The sequence below is a fragment of the Toxotes jaculatrix genome, chromosome 14, assembly GCF_017976425.1.
Source record: "Toxotes jaculatrix isolate fToxJac2 chromosome 14, fToxJac2.pri, whole genome shotgun sequence".
In the NCBI taxonomy this organism is placed as follows: domain Eukaryota; kingdom Metazoa; phylum Chordata; class Actinopteri; family Toxotidae; genus Toxotes; species Toxotes jaculatrix.
In genome coordinates this window covers 3615384-3630534 of record NC_054407.1, presented here as the reverse complement: position 1 = coordinate 3630534, position 15151 = coordinate 3615384, and the positions used below count along the sequence as shown (strand labels likewise).

The following is a 15151-nucleotide window of genomic DNA, read 5'->3' as shown; positions in this document are numbered from 1 at the left end:
TTTGACAAATGATTCAAGTAATCAGTTAACAAGATCAGGATCACTTCAGCAGAGGTTAACATAGGGTGTGTGTGTGTGTGTGTGTGTGTGTGTGTGTGTGTGTGTGTGTGTGTGTGTGTGTGTGTGTGTAACCAGCAGCAGAGCAGGCCTTCAGGCTCCTGTCCTACAGTCCTTTTGCTGAACTATCCACCGACGGAAAAAGAAACTGACACAACTGAGAAGCTGTGGTCAGTTATGTGGCTGCACGCGAGCACACTGATGTTTATCAGCGTTTTCAGTGGTGACGACTTGCACAAGCTCAACTTCAAAAAAAAAAAAAAAAAAAAAAAAAAGAACAGGAGTCAGTTCGAAGGGATATGATGACTCAATAAGAGAACTTGATCACCCATGTGAGAAAGCCATTCCTCATCTCCATTATTAGTGGTGCACCAGTACTGCTTTCCCATAAGTCAATCCAAGCATATCATTAGGTAGACTGCCCCAATGCTGAGTAACAATGTAAGTACATAAGTCATTGGTGCTGCTGTCATGAAATGAAAATCTTACACAATATGCACATCAGTTGCACATCCTTCCTAAGCAAAGTTAAATGTGCCACAATAAGATAAATTGGTACGTTTAGATAAATATGAAAGGGAAAACATTTTTTCTTTGAAGAACAAAATTCATTTTTTTTTAAATAACCCAAAATATACTGTAAAAGTCAGACTTGTATCTGTACAAGTCAGAATTAAATCCACAGTTACAACTAACAAATATCTCCATTATAAATGCCTCTGCTGATTATTTTCTCAACAAATCAATTGATTGTTTGCTCTAAAAAACTGTAAAAAAAAATGCCCATCAGAGTATCCTAGAGCAGAGGGTGATGTCTTCAAATGCTTGTTTGTCCAACCAACAAAAAATATTCCATTTACTATAAGAACAAGAAAAACAACAAATTCTCACATTTGAGAACCTGGAACCATCTAAGGTTTAGCATTTTTTGTTTGAAAAATTACTTTTCTTATTAATCATCACAATAGCTGCCAAAAATTCATTTTGATCAAATAATCAATCAATCAACAAACTGTTGCAGCTATAACAGACAGGAATCACGTATATGATCATATATGAAAACTGCTAAAAGTAGACTACCGGTAATTCCTGAGAAATGAAACTAAAGCAGTGTGAGCACCTCAGATAGCTTCAGAATGGGAAGGGGGAAAAAAAACTTTCTTGTGCTCCTCTTGTGTGTTGTAACTCCAAGCAAACTATGCCCAAAAATAAAACGTGAGACACTGTGTCAGGACTTTGACCTTGAAGTGGTAGTTTTATTATCCAGTTTAAAGACAGTGAGACAAAATATTAAAAAGGGTTTGGTTCTGTCACAGCTGGAGGCAGACACACGAGCCTGTGAGTCCAACAACATAATTAACAGCTCCACAAGTTCGTCCTCACCTGAAACCATAAGGAATCGCCACGTGGCTCCAACATCTATAGTTTTAGCCGACTTGATAAATGAACTGGCGATCACCAGCTAGGCTCAGGAATTCACACTGACTGCGCAGCTCTGTCAAACCACAATTAGAGGCCATCCGTTCAGCCAAGCCGAAACCACAGAATATCGCTGCCAAGTTAGTGCAACTGAATGGCCTCCCTGGCAGCCAGCGGCATTACACAGTCATTCACTGTAGTGCATTAGAGATGAGCCTTCATCTAACAGAAACCCAAACAGGAACTCTAATCAAAACACTGTCATCGATGTGCAACCCCAGCACAAAGTTCTTCATGTTTTAACGGACACAAAACACACTGCAGTGAATCCAACAACAGGACTAACATTCAGACTTATTTTTAAAACACTGAAAAGCTGATCGCAGTATTTTACAGTTTATACACATCACCTGTTTGTACTAGTACATTTGTTGGCCATTTACAGTGAAAAATGAGTGTACACAGACAGGTAACCATGAGTCAAGTGTCTCCAAATTTTTCAGCACTACCAGCCCCTACACTGATTTGACTGGAAGGTGTAAAGGTGTTAGTCACCGACATCACCTAGTGTAAACTCTGAATGGAATGAAAACCTGCAGGCCTCCTACTTCTTGCTTTTCCTCCCTTTTAAAGAACATTTTTGATAGCCTACATTTAGTGCATGTTTTTCAGTCGGTACAATCTGGTGGACAGTTTGCATGATGCACCAAGTCAAATCTGAGAGATGAGGACGATCGCTTTCTCTATCAGTTCATTGTAAAGCAATCAAAACTTTTGGCAAAATTAAGAAATTTTCTGATTTGATTTGTAACTAATCTCAAACGTCCTAAGTGACCACACAACTTCATATCACTTGGTGTACGGAGCACTCGTCTGCAGCGAAGGAAGAGAGATTAGCCAACAGCGACTCAATGCAGTCCTGTCTGTGCTGTCAACAGTTTGGCGGCTAAACTGTCTGTAGCCTCCAGGCTTTATGACAGGAAATCTCTGCCATGTCAACAACACCATGTTTCCTCTGAGACGCAGGCAGGCAGGCACAGACAAACAAAACAAAGCCAAGGAAACAAACTACACCAAAAGCTCAGCAGACACAACCTAACTAGACACACGAAGTGAGTGATCTCCCTCTTCCTCTGGAGAACACGTGTGCACCCACCCACCTCCCATTACCACAAGGATCTAAGCTGCTATAATTTATACCTTTGTTCCCAAATGGAGGACAGCACGCAGGAGCTGGCTAGCTGTGTGTGTAATTACGCTCAAGTGAGGGGATGCAGGGCCGTGTGTTTGGGGCTGGGATTTGAGGCCCGGAAGGAAGGAAGAGAGAAGAGGAGGAGGAGGGGGGGGAATCAAGAGAGCGAGAGAAGAAAGAGAGAAGCAGTGAAGCTAGAGAAAATCTGGTTATTTTACGCACGGCTGCTTCGTTAATGGACAGTGTGTGTGTGCGCAGTGTGCATGTCGGGGTGTGTGTGTGTGTGTGTGTGTGTGTTTGGGGGAGAGGGGTGGGCAGTGGGGGTGGGTCAGCAGGAAAGGGCTGTGTTTATCCAATCTGTTCCCTGCCTTTACCATGTGGTAGGAAAAACCACTGGCCGGCTCTCAGCCTGATCACAGAGGACACAGAGGGCGAGAGACAGGCACAGGAGAGGGGGGGGTGGGGGCAAGGAACCTGCTAGTGGAGTGTATGAGTGTATGAGTGTGTGTGTGAGAGAGAGAGAGAGAGAGAGTCCTCACTGAGCTAAAAGGACCTGTTATAAAGGTTTCTGAAACTGACTGTCTAGTCTCTGGAAATCACTTGCATTAGTCAGTGTATTAAATGGAACGAGAGAAAGGGAGGAGGAACAGAAAACCTAGGGACGTACAACACAGACAAATGTGTATTTTCACATTATTAATTACTGTGTGTTGTTGTTTCTAACTTCCTTGTGAAAGTCCGTCTACATGCATGTCAGTTTTGAAAATGTCAGTCCAAAATCTGGTAAATCTAAGGTCAAAAGAAATTCATTCATTCATGTTTTCCCGTGCAGGCCATCGAAACACTTCTGCAGTTCTTTGTTTTGAAGTAGGATTAGGTCAAATACAAGTCCTACTGAATTTTTTTCCACATTCTGTTTTGGCTGCAATGCAGTTATGATAAAGGCTCAGATTCTCAGACAAGAATGTATGATGATGAGGAGGTGGTGAGCGTTCTCTGATGAAAGTGAACTGTTACCAGGGGATCCTGCAGATCTACCAAACCGACAGGCTCGTAAAGCAACAACACTGACGCAGATCTTACAAACACAAACAAAACAAGCAAATTAACACATCTGATGTGGACGTGATCTCTACAGAAACTGACCCACAAAAATTAACTTTGCTGCAAGCTGCTGCAGATCGGGGGTTCACAACATACACCGCTCTGACCTTTTCCTCAGAACTTCTAAGCAGGAGCCCATGGAGGAGGGAACAGACTGCTGTGTGGTGCTTTTTAAAAATACTTTGACTGGTCATCTCACACTCGTCTACTAAAGGTCAAAAAATTGATTTAGAATGAGCTGGAAAGGGATGATGCAAATCATGAAAATTTGTAAGACAAATCTGGGTCCCACTCTGACAGCTCTTCATACATGGTAAGGTCAGTGGAACAGTTTTGAATCCTGTAAAGGAGAAGTCTCAAATGTGTAGCTTGAGCCAGAGTGATGGCTCTTTAACAGATCTTCAGTTGGTTTTTTTCACTGCACTTTGACTCAAAGCATTCACTGTCTGTATTTGGTTTGATCACCAGCTGAAAATCCCTACAAGAGAAACATTGATGTTTGAAGGGACAGTGTCACATTTTTTTTAACTAAGGGTTTCAGACATCAGGTGAGTTTCCATCCACCTGTCTTAAGTGCATTTTTAATTTGTGCCAGAAAAAAAAAAAAAAAAAAAACCTGAGCGTAAAATGCCAAAAAAATTTGGAACAGAAAATACTTCAATCTTGGCTGAGGTGGAAAAGTTGATGTATCAATTATAGCCGAAAGGAAAAGTGCAGCATGAGTGGAAACAGACTTGGTGAATAAATCATGACATACATAAAGCATGTGACTTAAACATCCACTGAAGCCTCCGCTCCACTGAAGAGACAAAAAAAAAGAAAAAAAAAAAAGCAGACGAAAACATCAGATCTGTGTGGAGCGATCCTTAAATTAACACATGAAATTAAGGAAAATGCCATTTTCGCCATTGTTTTTTACCGTTTAGCTGGTGTTCTATTAATTACAAATTTCTTGTGTTCTCTTCTTCTGCAATGGTTTAATCCAGCTGTTTATTTCAACAACTAGTTCCTAATATTCACAGAAAACTAATAGATGGAAACATGCAAGTTAAGTTCTCATCTGAACTCAATATACACTCAGCAAGCCCTTTGTTAGGAACACCTGTACACCTGGTTATTTGTGTAATTATCCAATCAGCCAATCACGTGGCAGCAGTGCAGTGCATAGAATCATGCAGATACGGGTCAGGAGCTTCAGTTAATGTTCACATCAAACATCAAGAAAATGTGATCTCAGTGACTTTGATCGCGGTGTGGTTGTTGGTGTCAGACTTGTTGGTTTGAGTGTTTCTGAAGCTGCTGATCTCCTGGGATTTTCACTCACAACAGTCTCTGCGGTTTAACTCAGAATGGAGCCAGAGTCCTGTCAGCAAAAAAAAACAGAGATCTGAGGCTGCAGTGGACACAGGTTCATCAAAACTGGACGAACTGTAGCCTGGTCTGATGGATCAGGATTTCTGCTGAGGCTGCAGACTGGTTTCATGAACATGACCATGAGTTCAGACCTGAATCCAGTAGAACACCTTTGGGATGTGGTAGTAAGTAAATTTATCTCATACAAGAAATGTGTATGAAGCATTAGTCTGAGTCATTCACAAGACTGTTGTAGAATCTGACCCTCGCTCAAATCAGGTTAGGAGGGGCGGTCCCAAAACCAGGTCAGATGACATATACTGGACTGCACTGAATCACTGTCACCTCTTTCCCAGGCTCACTGATAACAACCAGCGACATCAGAGGCATCATTAAATAAAATAAAAACTTCACATCCCGCTGAATTTTTCTGGTCTTTTTTTTAATGTGAATATTCCAATACTGGTATTTGAATTTTCAATGTGTAAGCCTACGTGGAAATCAGAAATCAAACTGCTGCAGGTGAGGGGGAAATAGTTGCTCAGTGATGCAAATGAGTTATCACAGTGGCATACTGCCACTTTTACAGGCTTTGGGGAAAACCCTGCAACTCTTGTCAAAATTTCAAAGGGGTAGACTTTTCAAAAACTACAGGATTTGTCACTAACTGGGAGTCTCTTCCTCTTGTTCAAAAAACCACCAGTGGTTTTGGGCTGTTGAGAGATTTGTCATCCCTGTGCAGAGAAAGTAAACGAAGCTTGGAAACATTTCTGAGCAAGAACATCACAGGAAGTACTTTCTTGATTTTCAGTATAGATTTCAATTTTCATACAACTATGAATAAGATATGAGCTTCCTAAGAAAGGGTTCTGATGACGAATTTCCCACAATCCTGGAAACACTGAACTATACCTTTATAGAAAAGCATATAGGAAGACACATACACAGAGTATTGACCACACACTCTAGCGTGCTGCCCTCGCACCTCCCTAATCAATCAGGGCTATTGACATGCCCTCAATGGGACAGTCAGATCTGGAACGTTTTCCCAGATATTGGCCACTTCCCTTCCCTGCCCCGCCTGCCTGCCTGCTAACAACCAATTAACTTCCAGAGTCCCTCATATAAAGCTGTGGGGTAACTTCTCTCCTTACACACACACACACACACACGCACACGCACACGCACACACACACACACACACACACACACACACACACACACAGGTTATATACACTATAGGGGCAAAAGTGTTTTGTTGTGGGTTTGAATAAAGCTCAGGATCTTCAAAGCACTATTTTTACATACTACAGCAGAGTAATATTTCAGCTGGATGAAAATCCAGCGGCTGGCACAATAAATCAGCTATGTGAATCACTGGAGGAGAGAAACCGGGACAGAAAATGAGCAGAGGTGGAAGGATGCATGGATGCCACAACTGTGCCAGGAAACTTGTGAGATTCTCATGGCACTGAAGCCGTTTTCAGCGATGGGATTCATCACCAGCTGAAGACACAAAACGCCCAAATATTTCCAGTGGAGAGACCAGGGCTTTTGCTTTGCTTATTTGTTTCCCAGCAGCAGTGAGGGTAGACGGCGTATGACAACAAAGGGAAGAAGAGGAAAAACAGGATGTGCCGTACATCAACACTGGGAGAGGTCAAGGATAGATTAAAAGGCATGAACACATATGGGTCAGAGATGTACTTGACAGGCTGTCTCCTCTAACACACACACAGAAAAACACATTCAGCCCACACACAAACACTTGAGAGCTATATTAACACCAGCCTCTCTTCTAGGCACAGCACTTGGTCCAGAAGGCCGTTACTGCAGGAGGGGGGATGGGGGAGACAAGTGAGGAGAAGGGGGCAGAGGGAGTGACAGGTGAGAGGGAGGGATGAGAGAGAGCAAGAGAGACAGTCATGACACTCAGTTTTGAATTTCACCACAGTGCTAAAGACCCCCGCTAACCTCTTGGCTGGCAATGGGAGGACTAGAGGGAGGAGGGAAACAGACAGGCAAAGATGGAGAGAGAATGAGAGCGATAGAAAAGGTGAGAATGAAGAGCAGAAAGAAGAGGAGGAAGCTCGTGCAAGGGCAGAGAACCAGTGGGTGGGTGAGGGGGTGGAGGTGGAGCGATAGACGGCAAGATGAAAGAGACAAACAATGATGGGGACAAACAACAGAACCACTTCTCATCTCTAGTAACAGGGCTGCCATCAAGAACATATGATAACAGGAAACAAAATGGCCACCCTAACAAACACCAGTACTCTGGCTCAGCCACCCAACACCAGGATTTCAACACCAAACTGTCCATCAGGAGAAGTGGAGAACCAATGTCACCTAACATGCACCTCCAAACTACAAATTTCTGTCCATCTATAGTAAGGGAGTGTTTTTTGTGTTTACTTTCAATTGCAGAGTTGAAAGGCTTCAGAAGGGAAGTTGGTAAAACCTGTGGTAACCTCATAAACAACAACAAGAACAACAATTCCTACACGGTATATAAATTAGAAAGCTGTATTACCCATTTCTAAAGTCATAAGAGCAACGTAACTGTATGCAGTGTGTGTCTGATTCCAAAAGATAACCAGCAGGGACACTGATGGATAGCATGCAAAGGAGTAAATGAGATGTTGTGGACAAAGACATCAACAATGGCCACAACATCGGTGTTGTCTCTGCATGCCAGTAGGAATATCACTAACTTTTCATCTTCTAATACACACATACCGTTTTTGCCTATGGTCTCTCCTCATCTGGCCCTCTTTCCTTCACCTTCGAAGTTTAGCCCTCCTGCTCAGAGCAGTTCAGAAGCAGTATGATAGCAGTGACAGTTGGTTAAAAAGTCTATAGAAAATGGCACACCATGGGTGAAATGGTCATAAATCCAACACTGAACTAACACTCAAACTAATGATTCATAGGTCAAAACAGCAGGGGACAGCTTATTCAAAGACATGACACACTGATGGACACCTGTCCCAAACAAAAGGTTGCATTCATTTTTTCAGAAGATAAAGTGACTGAACAAAGCCTGAACGGTTATATCAATAAGGTATTTAAAAATATTGAATGTGTTGAGATAATACAAGTGTATGCATAGAGAACGAGCATGAGTGCTTGACAGTACAGAAGAAAGTTAATAGCACCAAATCTTGTGGGGTATGAGTCACTTTGCTGCATGAGGTGTATGCCTTATCTGACCCCTAGTGTAGGGCGACAGGGATTTCCCTGGCTGTTTGAGGCTACCTCAGGTACACTGGCAGCATGTTGGGGACTGGCACGACAACCATTAACATCATTCTGCCCATATGATATGGAGTACACAGGATAAACAAAAATGTGTCATTAAAAAAAAAAAAGGGAACAAAGGGACCAGATTTTTCAGGCAGATAAATAGCAACAAACAAATCACACCCAAGAATTAATTTAAGGTAAATAGGAACAGATTTTTCCAGTAACTATTAACCAACATTTAGGCTGATGCCCTTCCTATAATTTAAAAGATTGATGGATAAATGATATTGCCCTCTGGCTGTGAACAATGCCTACTATATATAGGATTTTTTTTCAAGGTTTACTAGCCAGAGACAAGCAACTCCTCGGTCACCAACACAACTTCCAGAAAAGCCTATTTGAGTTTTAACCAAAAACAGATTCTTCCTAAAAAGCAAAAAAACTACCAGTAACCTCCCATATGAAGCCTTTAAAAAATATGTCTAAAATGCAAAGATTAGATCTGAGTTGTGGACGATATGAGGGGAAATTTAACTTGTATCCAAGTTCCAGCTTAGTCCAAGTGCCTCTCTACCAAAACCCAGGCAGCCTTGAAGCAGAAAGGGGGAAAGAGTGCCTCAACTTTAACCACAAGAAAAGACACAGAGAGATCAACGAGAGAGACCAAATAGTGCTGAACATCTGTTGTGTGCTGTGTGTGTGTGTGGACGGGGCCTCTTATCTCTCCCTCTGTGGCCTGCTAAACATGACTAGCTGCCATCTTGGCTCACAGACACAAGGTGGTGGGGGTAGCAGCTCCTGGCTCTGAGGCAGACAGGAGGAGGAAAAATAACGAACTAGCACATGTCCACTGAATGTGTCACACTGTGAATAAAACCACCATGTGAGAATGAATAGCATCGAGAGTGTGTGCTGAGGACTCAATGCTTATTTTTTTCCTTATCTTTTTTTTTTTAAGTAATTTTAGCGCAGCCAAAGTTGTGTGAGAGCGACACGGTGACCATTATGCAAGTTGACCGATTACTGAACACATAATGGAGAAAGAGGGCAGCACAAGAGATACGCGCAATAAAGTCAGACTTACAGAAAGAATGAAAAGCCGTTTGTGTGTCCTGTTAAGATGAGATGCTGTAACTAGCACCGGCAGGTGTTTTGGGCTGCGTTTTCTCCCGTCCACACCGAGTAACAAGTGTAGCTGGAGCGGTTATCAAACTTCGGTCGGCGGATACGATGTAACATTACAAAACAAGCTCTCCTACGAAAAGCCACAACTCAGAAAACACCTATTGAATTGGTCCGTCTTACTTTGTTTTGGTTTTTTTTAACCTGAAGAAAAAGTAAATCGAAACATGCGTAAAGTTAATTTTCATGCCCGAAAGCTATGTGCAGACTTATAACCGCCCCGAGCAGCTTTGTAGTTAGCTGGGGAGGAGGGGGGTCTTCGCCCATACACAATGAGGATGAGAACTGGCTAACAGGCTAGCTGAACTTCTGTGTCCTAGCGCTGGGCTAACCTCCAGCGGCTAGCACAGCTAATTAGCCTATCAGCGGTATTTCGCACGTCGTTCCGGACCAGGGAACGACTCGCTCATCTCGGTTTTTCTCAAAATAAAACACTTTCCTCTCTGCTCCAAAGCCGCACGCCAGTGCCAAAGTCTGTTTCGTACATGTTTAACGGCTCAAGTTAGGTAAATTGTGTTAGAAACAACGTGAAAAACACGGTTGTATGGAATGACCGCCTGGCCTCACAGATCCCCCCCTCCTCTCCTCCACTGCCTGCTCTGTCCCTTCCGTCCAATATAACTAGCGACTACTACGTGCACTTCACACTGCCCCGTTCCAATAAAAACACACGTATCCGGTGAAAATACAACCACCATTCATACTTTTGGAGGAAACACTTTAATTCAAGTCGGGAGAAGCGTTTTTGGCAATATCTGCCAAGTATTCTCCGCTGGGAATCTCCCTCAGAGAGCTCCGCTCATTCAGTCGGCCAGTGACTCACCTCTACGCTCGAGCCACCTCGTGTCTCCTAGAAGCTTCAACACAAATAGCTAACAGGGCTAACAGTCACTCTTTAAAACAGAATTAAGTCAATATTTCGTATTGAAAAATTCAACAAGTTGTCGGCAAAACGGACTCAGAAACGGAGACGCTCTCCGCGCTGTGGTGGAAATTTTTCTTACCACTTTTCAACTGACTAATGGGACTGTTGTGCGTGTGTATGTGTGTGGAGAGATACAGCGGGTGGCAAAGCTAAACTTGCTATTGTTAGCATGTCGGCATGGCAGCTACATGGACCTTCAATGACTTTCTGCTGAAATGAGAAAATAAAACAGATGCTAAATAAGGCAGCAGCCCTAAACATAATCTTTCCCGTGAGTTAGACCTGAATGAAATGCCCAGTCGGCTGAAAACCCAACTCGCACCGCGGATTAAAGAGTCCGATAGCGCTGAAAAAAGTATGGAAAACTTACTATTCAGAAAGAATATAAATTGTTTTAATTCAGAACCAGTGGGTACAATGAAACCATCGCACTTGGACTGAATTCAGCTCGACAAAATTTAAAATTCACTCATTCAAAAGGGGCATTTGTTAGCTTACCCAACAAGCTCGGTCACTTCGGGTTTTTTATCAAATCAACTCCTTGTTGGTAGGGTTAGTATCTCCGCTTGCTTGAAAAAAAAATCCACCGTGTTCCTTTTTCGTTTGAAATATAAATAAACAGAGGAAAAAAAGTTCAAGTTTTATGTTTTTCATGAAATATTTCTCCGGCGTGTCTCGCATCCGCAACCTCGCCGACTAGTGTGCGTTGCTCTTCTCTCCTTTGTGTTAATTTCACTCGAATCGAGTTTAATCCGATCGATCCCTCGGCTGGTCGCGCTCCCGAGTCCTCCCCTCCAGACACTCGCTCACCTTCCTTGGCCAGGGGGGGCGCGCTCCCGAGGACCTCTCATACAGATAAACAGGCGGCGTGCGCGGTCACTGACCCCGTCATGCCCGCGTGAAGCTCTCCTGGAGCTCTAATTTAGGGATGAAGGGAAAAAATAATCTGCGTCAATTAGGCTATGGTTTGGTGTGTAAAACTGCGAGGCCACATTGAATTTTGTTGCCTTATTTTAAATTGTTTTAATGGAAAGATATAATAGAAGCCAGAAAACCTGTTTGTTGTTCATGGCAGCAATGTTCTTGGCCCAGGGAAAATTGTTTGGTTACATGTGTCTCAACATTTATCAAGACGAACCAGTTTTAAAATGATGTATTTATTTAATAAATAAGTAGATATATAAATAAAAACGGAAATAAATAAATGTTGGATGTGGTTATACATCTAATCTGTTTAGCCATATAGTTGTTCTTTGATGCTTTAAATTTCTATTTTTTATGTTCAGTATCTCTGATTTGTACATCCATGCTGTGAGTGTAAGAGGAAAGTGAAGTTTCCCAATCTTTTACATGCCAGGGGCCCCAAAGTAGTAATGTATGTTTCAGGGACGTGGTTATTCACTGGATAAGAGTTTGTTCCAGACGGTAGTGTTTCAACAAAAATTTATGTTGCTGAATGACCGTAGTAGGACCAAAATTCACAATAAAATGCAAGAAATAGTGACATTAGAGGACCTGCCAGAACCCTTTCAGCAACCCTGCAACCACTGGGTCAAAGAGTCTTCATTGCCACGATTGTGCAAACAGGAAAAGTGTCAAGCCAACAGGAAGATGAAACTTCATTTGAATGTTTCTGTGCTGATTATGACTGACATGAGAGCAAGGCCTGCAGTCAATGCTATAACGTTTACAGTGGAAAAGCTCTCCTAAACACATTAAAAGGGTAAATGTTATCACAAACTGCTCACACATCACAGGCCCCCTCCCTCTATACCACACTTGGCATTTCCCAAGGAACTTGACCTTAAAAAGAGTCAGAATGGGCTGGGATTGGTTTGGCCAGGTGCGGTCTAGAGGAGACGTGAGAAATGCAAACATGTCGACCAAATAAGATAAAAATTTATTTGAATATTAGTACCAGTTTTTCTGTCCATAGGGGCTTAAAACCCTGGGTTGGGCTCCTTCATTCTCAGTGGAATCAACAACTTCATCCCAAAAATAAATAAATAAATGAATAAACAATAAGTAAACTGAGAAATGAAGTTCGCTGCAGAGACACAATTTCAATTCTGTCACCTTAATGTGCATCTGCCAAACAGGTACCACACCAGTAACCGCCGAGCCACCCAGAGCTCCAGCAGCCCCTTCCATGGTCTTATTCCACAACTCTATATCTGGTCTAGTTGGAGAAGCACGAAACATCAGAGCACAAAAGGATATTTTTAAACTACTTTTCTGTTAAATGCACTTGCATATTGTGTCAGCTTCTCCCAGTTGCTGGTGAGAGAACAACATGGCGGGGGAGATTGTTTTGGTTCCTGAGTGTGAACATGCTGTATGGCTATCCATGGAGGCAGGCCTACAAAGAATGAGGAAATACACTTCGTACTCTTAGCAGGTGACAAAACTCCTCCAGATGACGTCTTCTGGAGGAGTTTCCTAGCTATGGGGTGACGTATTAATATAAGGAAGGTAGAGGGAAACTTTATGCCACTCATGTACACGTGCTGCCCAGACTAGGACCATAACAATCAAGTTATCAAGATATCATGTGCTGCAGAGTTTTTAGGGTTTTTTTTTCTGTTGTTGATTTTGTTTGTAATTAGTTTTTGTTTAACTTTTTCTTCAGCTTTGGCAAAGATGCTGCATCTATTCCACTGTTAAAGGAAAAAAAAAACAGGACTGTTGAACAGCTTAAAGACAAACGTATCTAACACTGGGAATGATGCAGAGAAATGTCTGGTAGAAAACTTAGAAGAGAGGATTTACTTGTTACCTGTTATGCCAACAAAACTGCATGTCATACGTGAATGTTTTTTACATTGATTAAAGGACAGGTTACCATTTTTTCTGCATGTAATATGATATGATTTGATTTATTTATGGCATGGTATTGCAGACATGAAAACAGTCAGAGGGAAAACATGATAAAGTTGTGTCTTAAAAGGGAACTGCACAGATTGAACACATCAAAGTCTTGGCCCCAGGTGTTGTTCTTATTGTTGTATAAACCTTTTGTGTCTCCAGAGGAAGCTGAACAAAATCTCCGCTCCTACTTGAGATTAAACGCTCAAGGCTACATTAACTGCTACTAGCATTACAAACCCAGACCTGTACGGTCGGGTTGATTAAGTTGAATTGTGGGTATTGTAGGCACCGGGTTTTGACAAAGAAGAGGAAGTTATGTAAAAAAAAAAAAAAAAAAAGATAAAATCTTTGATTCTGCTGTATCAGTTTTGATCCCTTTTTTTTTTGTTTTGTTTTTTAAACTGTCCGTCATGAGTCTGACAGTGTTACAGGAGTGAAATGCTAAATCATTGGAGTGCTCTTCAGGGTGCTCATCAGACTTCAATAAATCAGGTACATACCTTCCATATTTACTGCCACTGCTGAGGTTCTGAGGAGTGGCAGACGTATACTGTAATTTAAAGATGAAACAGTATAGTATAAAAATATAGAAAGGTATGATTATAAAATAACTACATAGAATAAAAAGGCCAAAGGTGCAGTGTGCAGCCCTGTTTGAATTATATGGTGGATTTTTGAAATCAGTGTGGACTGATCTAAAACGATGAAACAGTGATGCATATCGCAGGGAATGAGTGGGATCAGCAGTAATACGGATGTCCCTGACACGACCAGTAATTTGCTTATCACAACAATCTGGCCCTCGGAAAAGAGGCCGTTACACACACACACACACACACACACACACACACACACACACCATCTCTCCCTCATGGTCATACACTTTCTGCCCTCATGCTCCAGTTCCTTTGTATAGTTTCTGACTTCCTCTCTGCACAAAAAAAAAAATTCACATTAATTTCCTATTATGATTAAATATTTGTAAGTTGTATTAGGAAATAGGAAACGCTGAGTTTAAACACTCACACAAAATACATATTCTACATTAAAGTCACCAATATTAGATCTATTAGCCTTGTAAAAATATAAGTTGTTTGAGGTGTTTCTGCTGAATGATTTCTGGAGATTTTTCAGGACAGGTTTCCTTCCCTTTCAGACAGCCCCCTGGTTTCAGCTCATTTCAGTGTGTTTTGAAAATCAACATGCAGAGACATGAAATTTGCTGGAGTTGGGTAATCCATCACTGTGAACATTGTGCCTGCTTTTGTCAGAGTTATGTTATCATAGCGTGATTACGAAGTTGGAAGTGCAGATGTGAAAAGTCTAGACTGCATTATCAGAAGCTTTATCAGCCTGTACAGCTGTTTACAGCCAGATATACAATTATTTTCTTTCATATTCCCTGACATTTAACCTCTGATATACTATATTTCTAACATGGAGGAGGGACTGGTTTTCACTGGCTTTAAATGGACAGTAGCTGATTGCAGTTTTGCAGAATTTTGATGCTTGTTTTTCAAACATTTAGTCTCCTGCTTACGCATTAATTTCCAGGTATCCTCGGCTGTCTGTCTGTGTCAGCTAATATGGACCTCAAACCACTCAACTCTGTGCAGAAATAAAACTTTTCCTGGAGAAGTTTTCCAGGAAAGCAGCTCACAGTAAATGAGCTCATAATGATTCTGGGTCGCTACTTGTCAAACATTTGGCCTGTGTTGTTGACTGCAGGGATGCTTCCTATTGGTGCCTAATGGCGGAGAGTAACTAGGCCTAAGTATTTTCATTTTATGGTACTTTATACTCCT

At 41.9% G+C, this 15151-nt stretch overlaps 1 protein-coding gene across 1 annotated transcript in view; it reads right to left on the bottom strand.

The window, feature by feature from the left end:
- chd7 (chromodomain helicase DNA binding protein 7) overlaps positions 1 to 11246 on the bottom strand; it is a 65323-nt gene extending 54077 nt beyond the window's left edge. Inside the window, exon 1 of the mRNA XM_041054492.1 lies at positions 10977 to 11246. The gene's annotated coding sequence lies outside the window, so the exon portion shown is untranslated. The remainder of the gene's footprint in view (positions 1 to 10976) is intronic.
- Positions 11247 to 15151: the final 3905 nt, after the last annotated feature.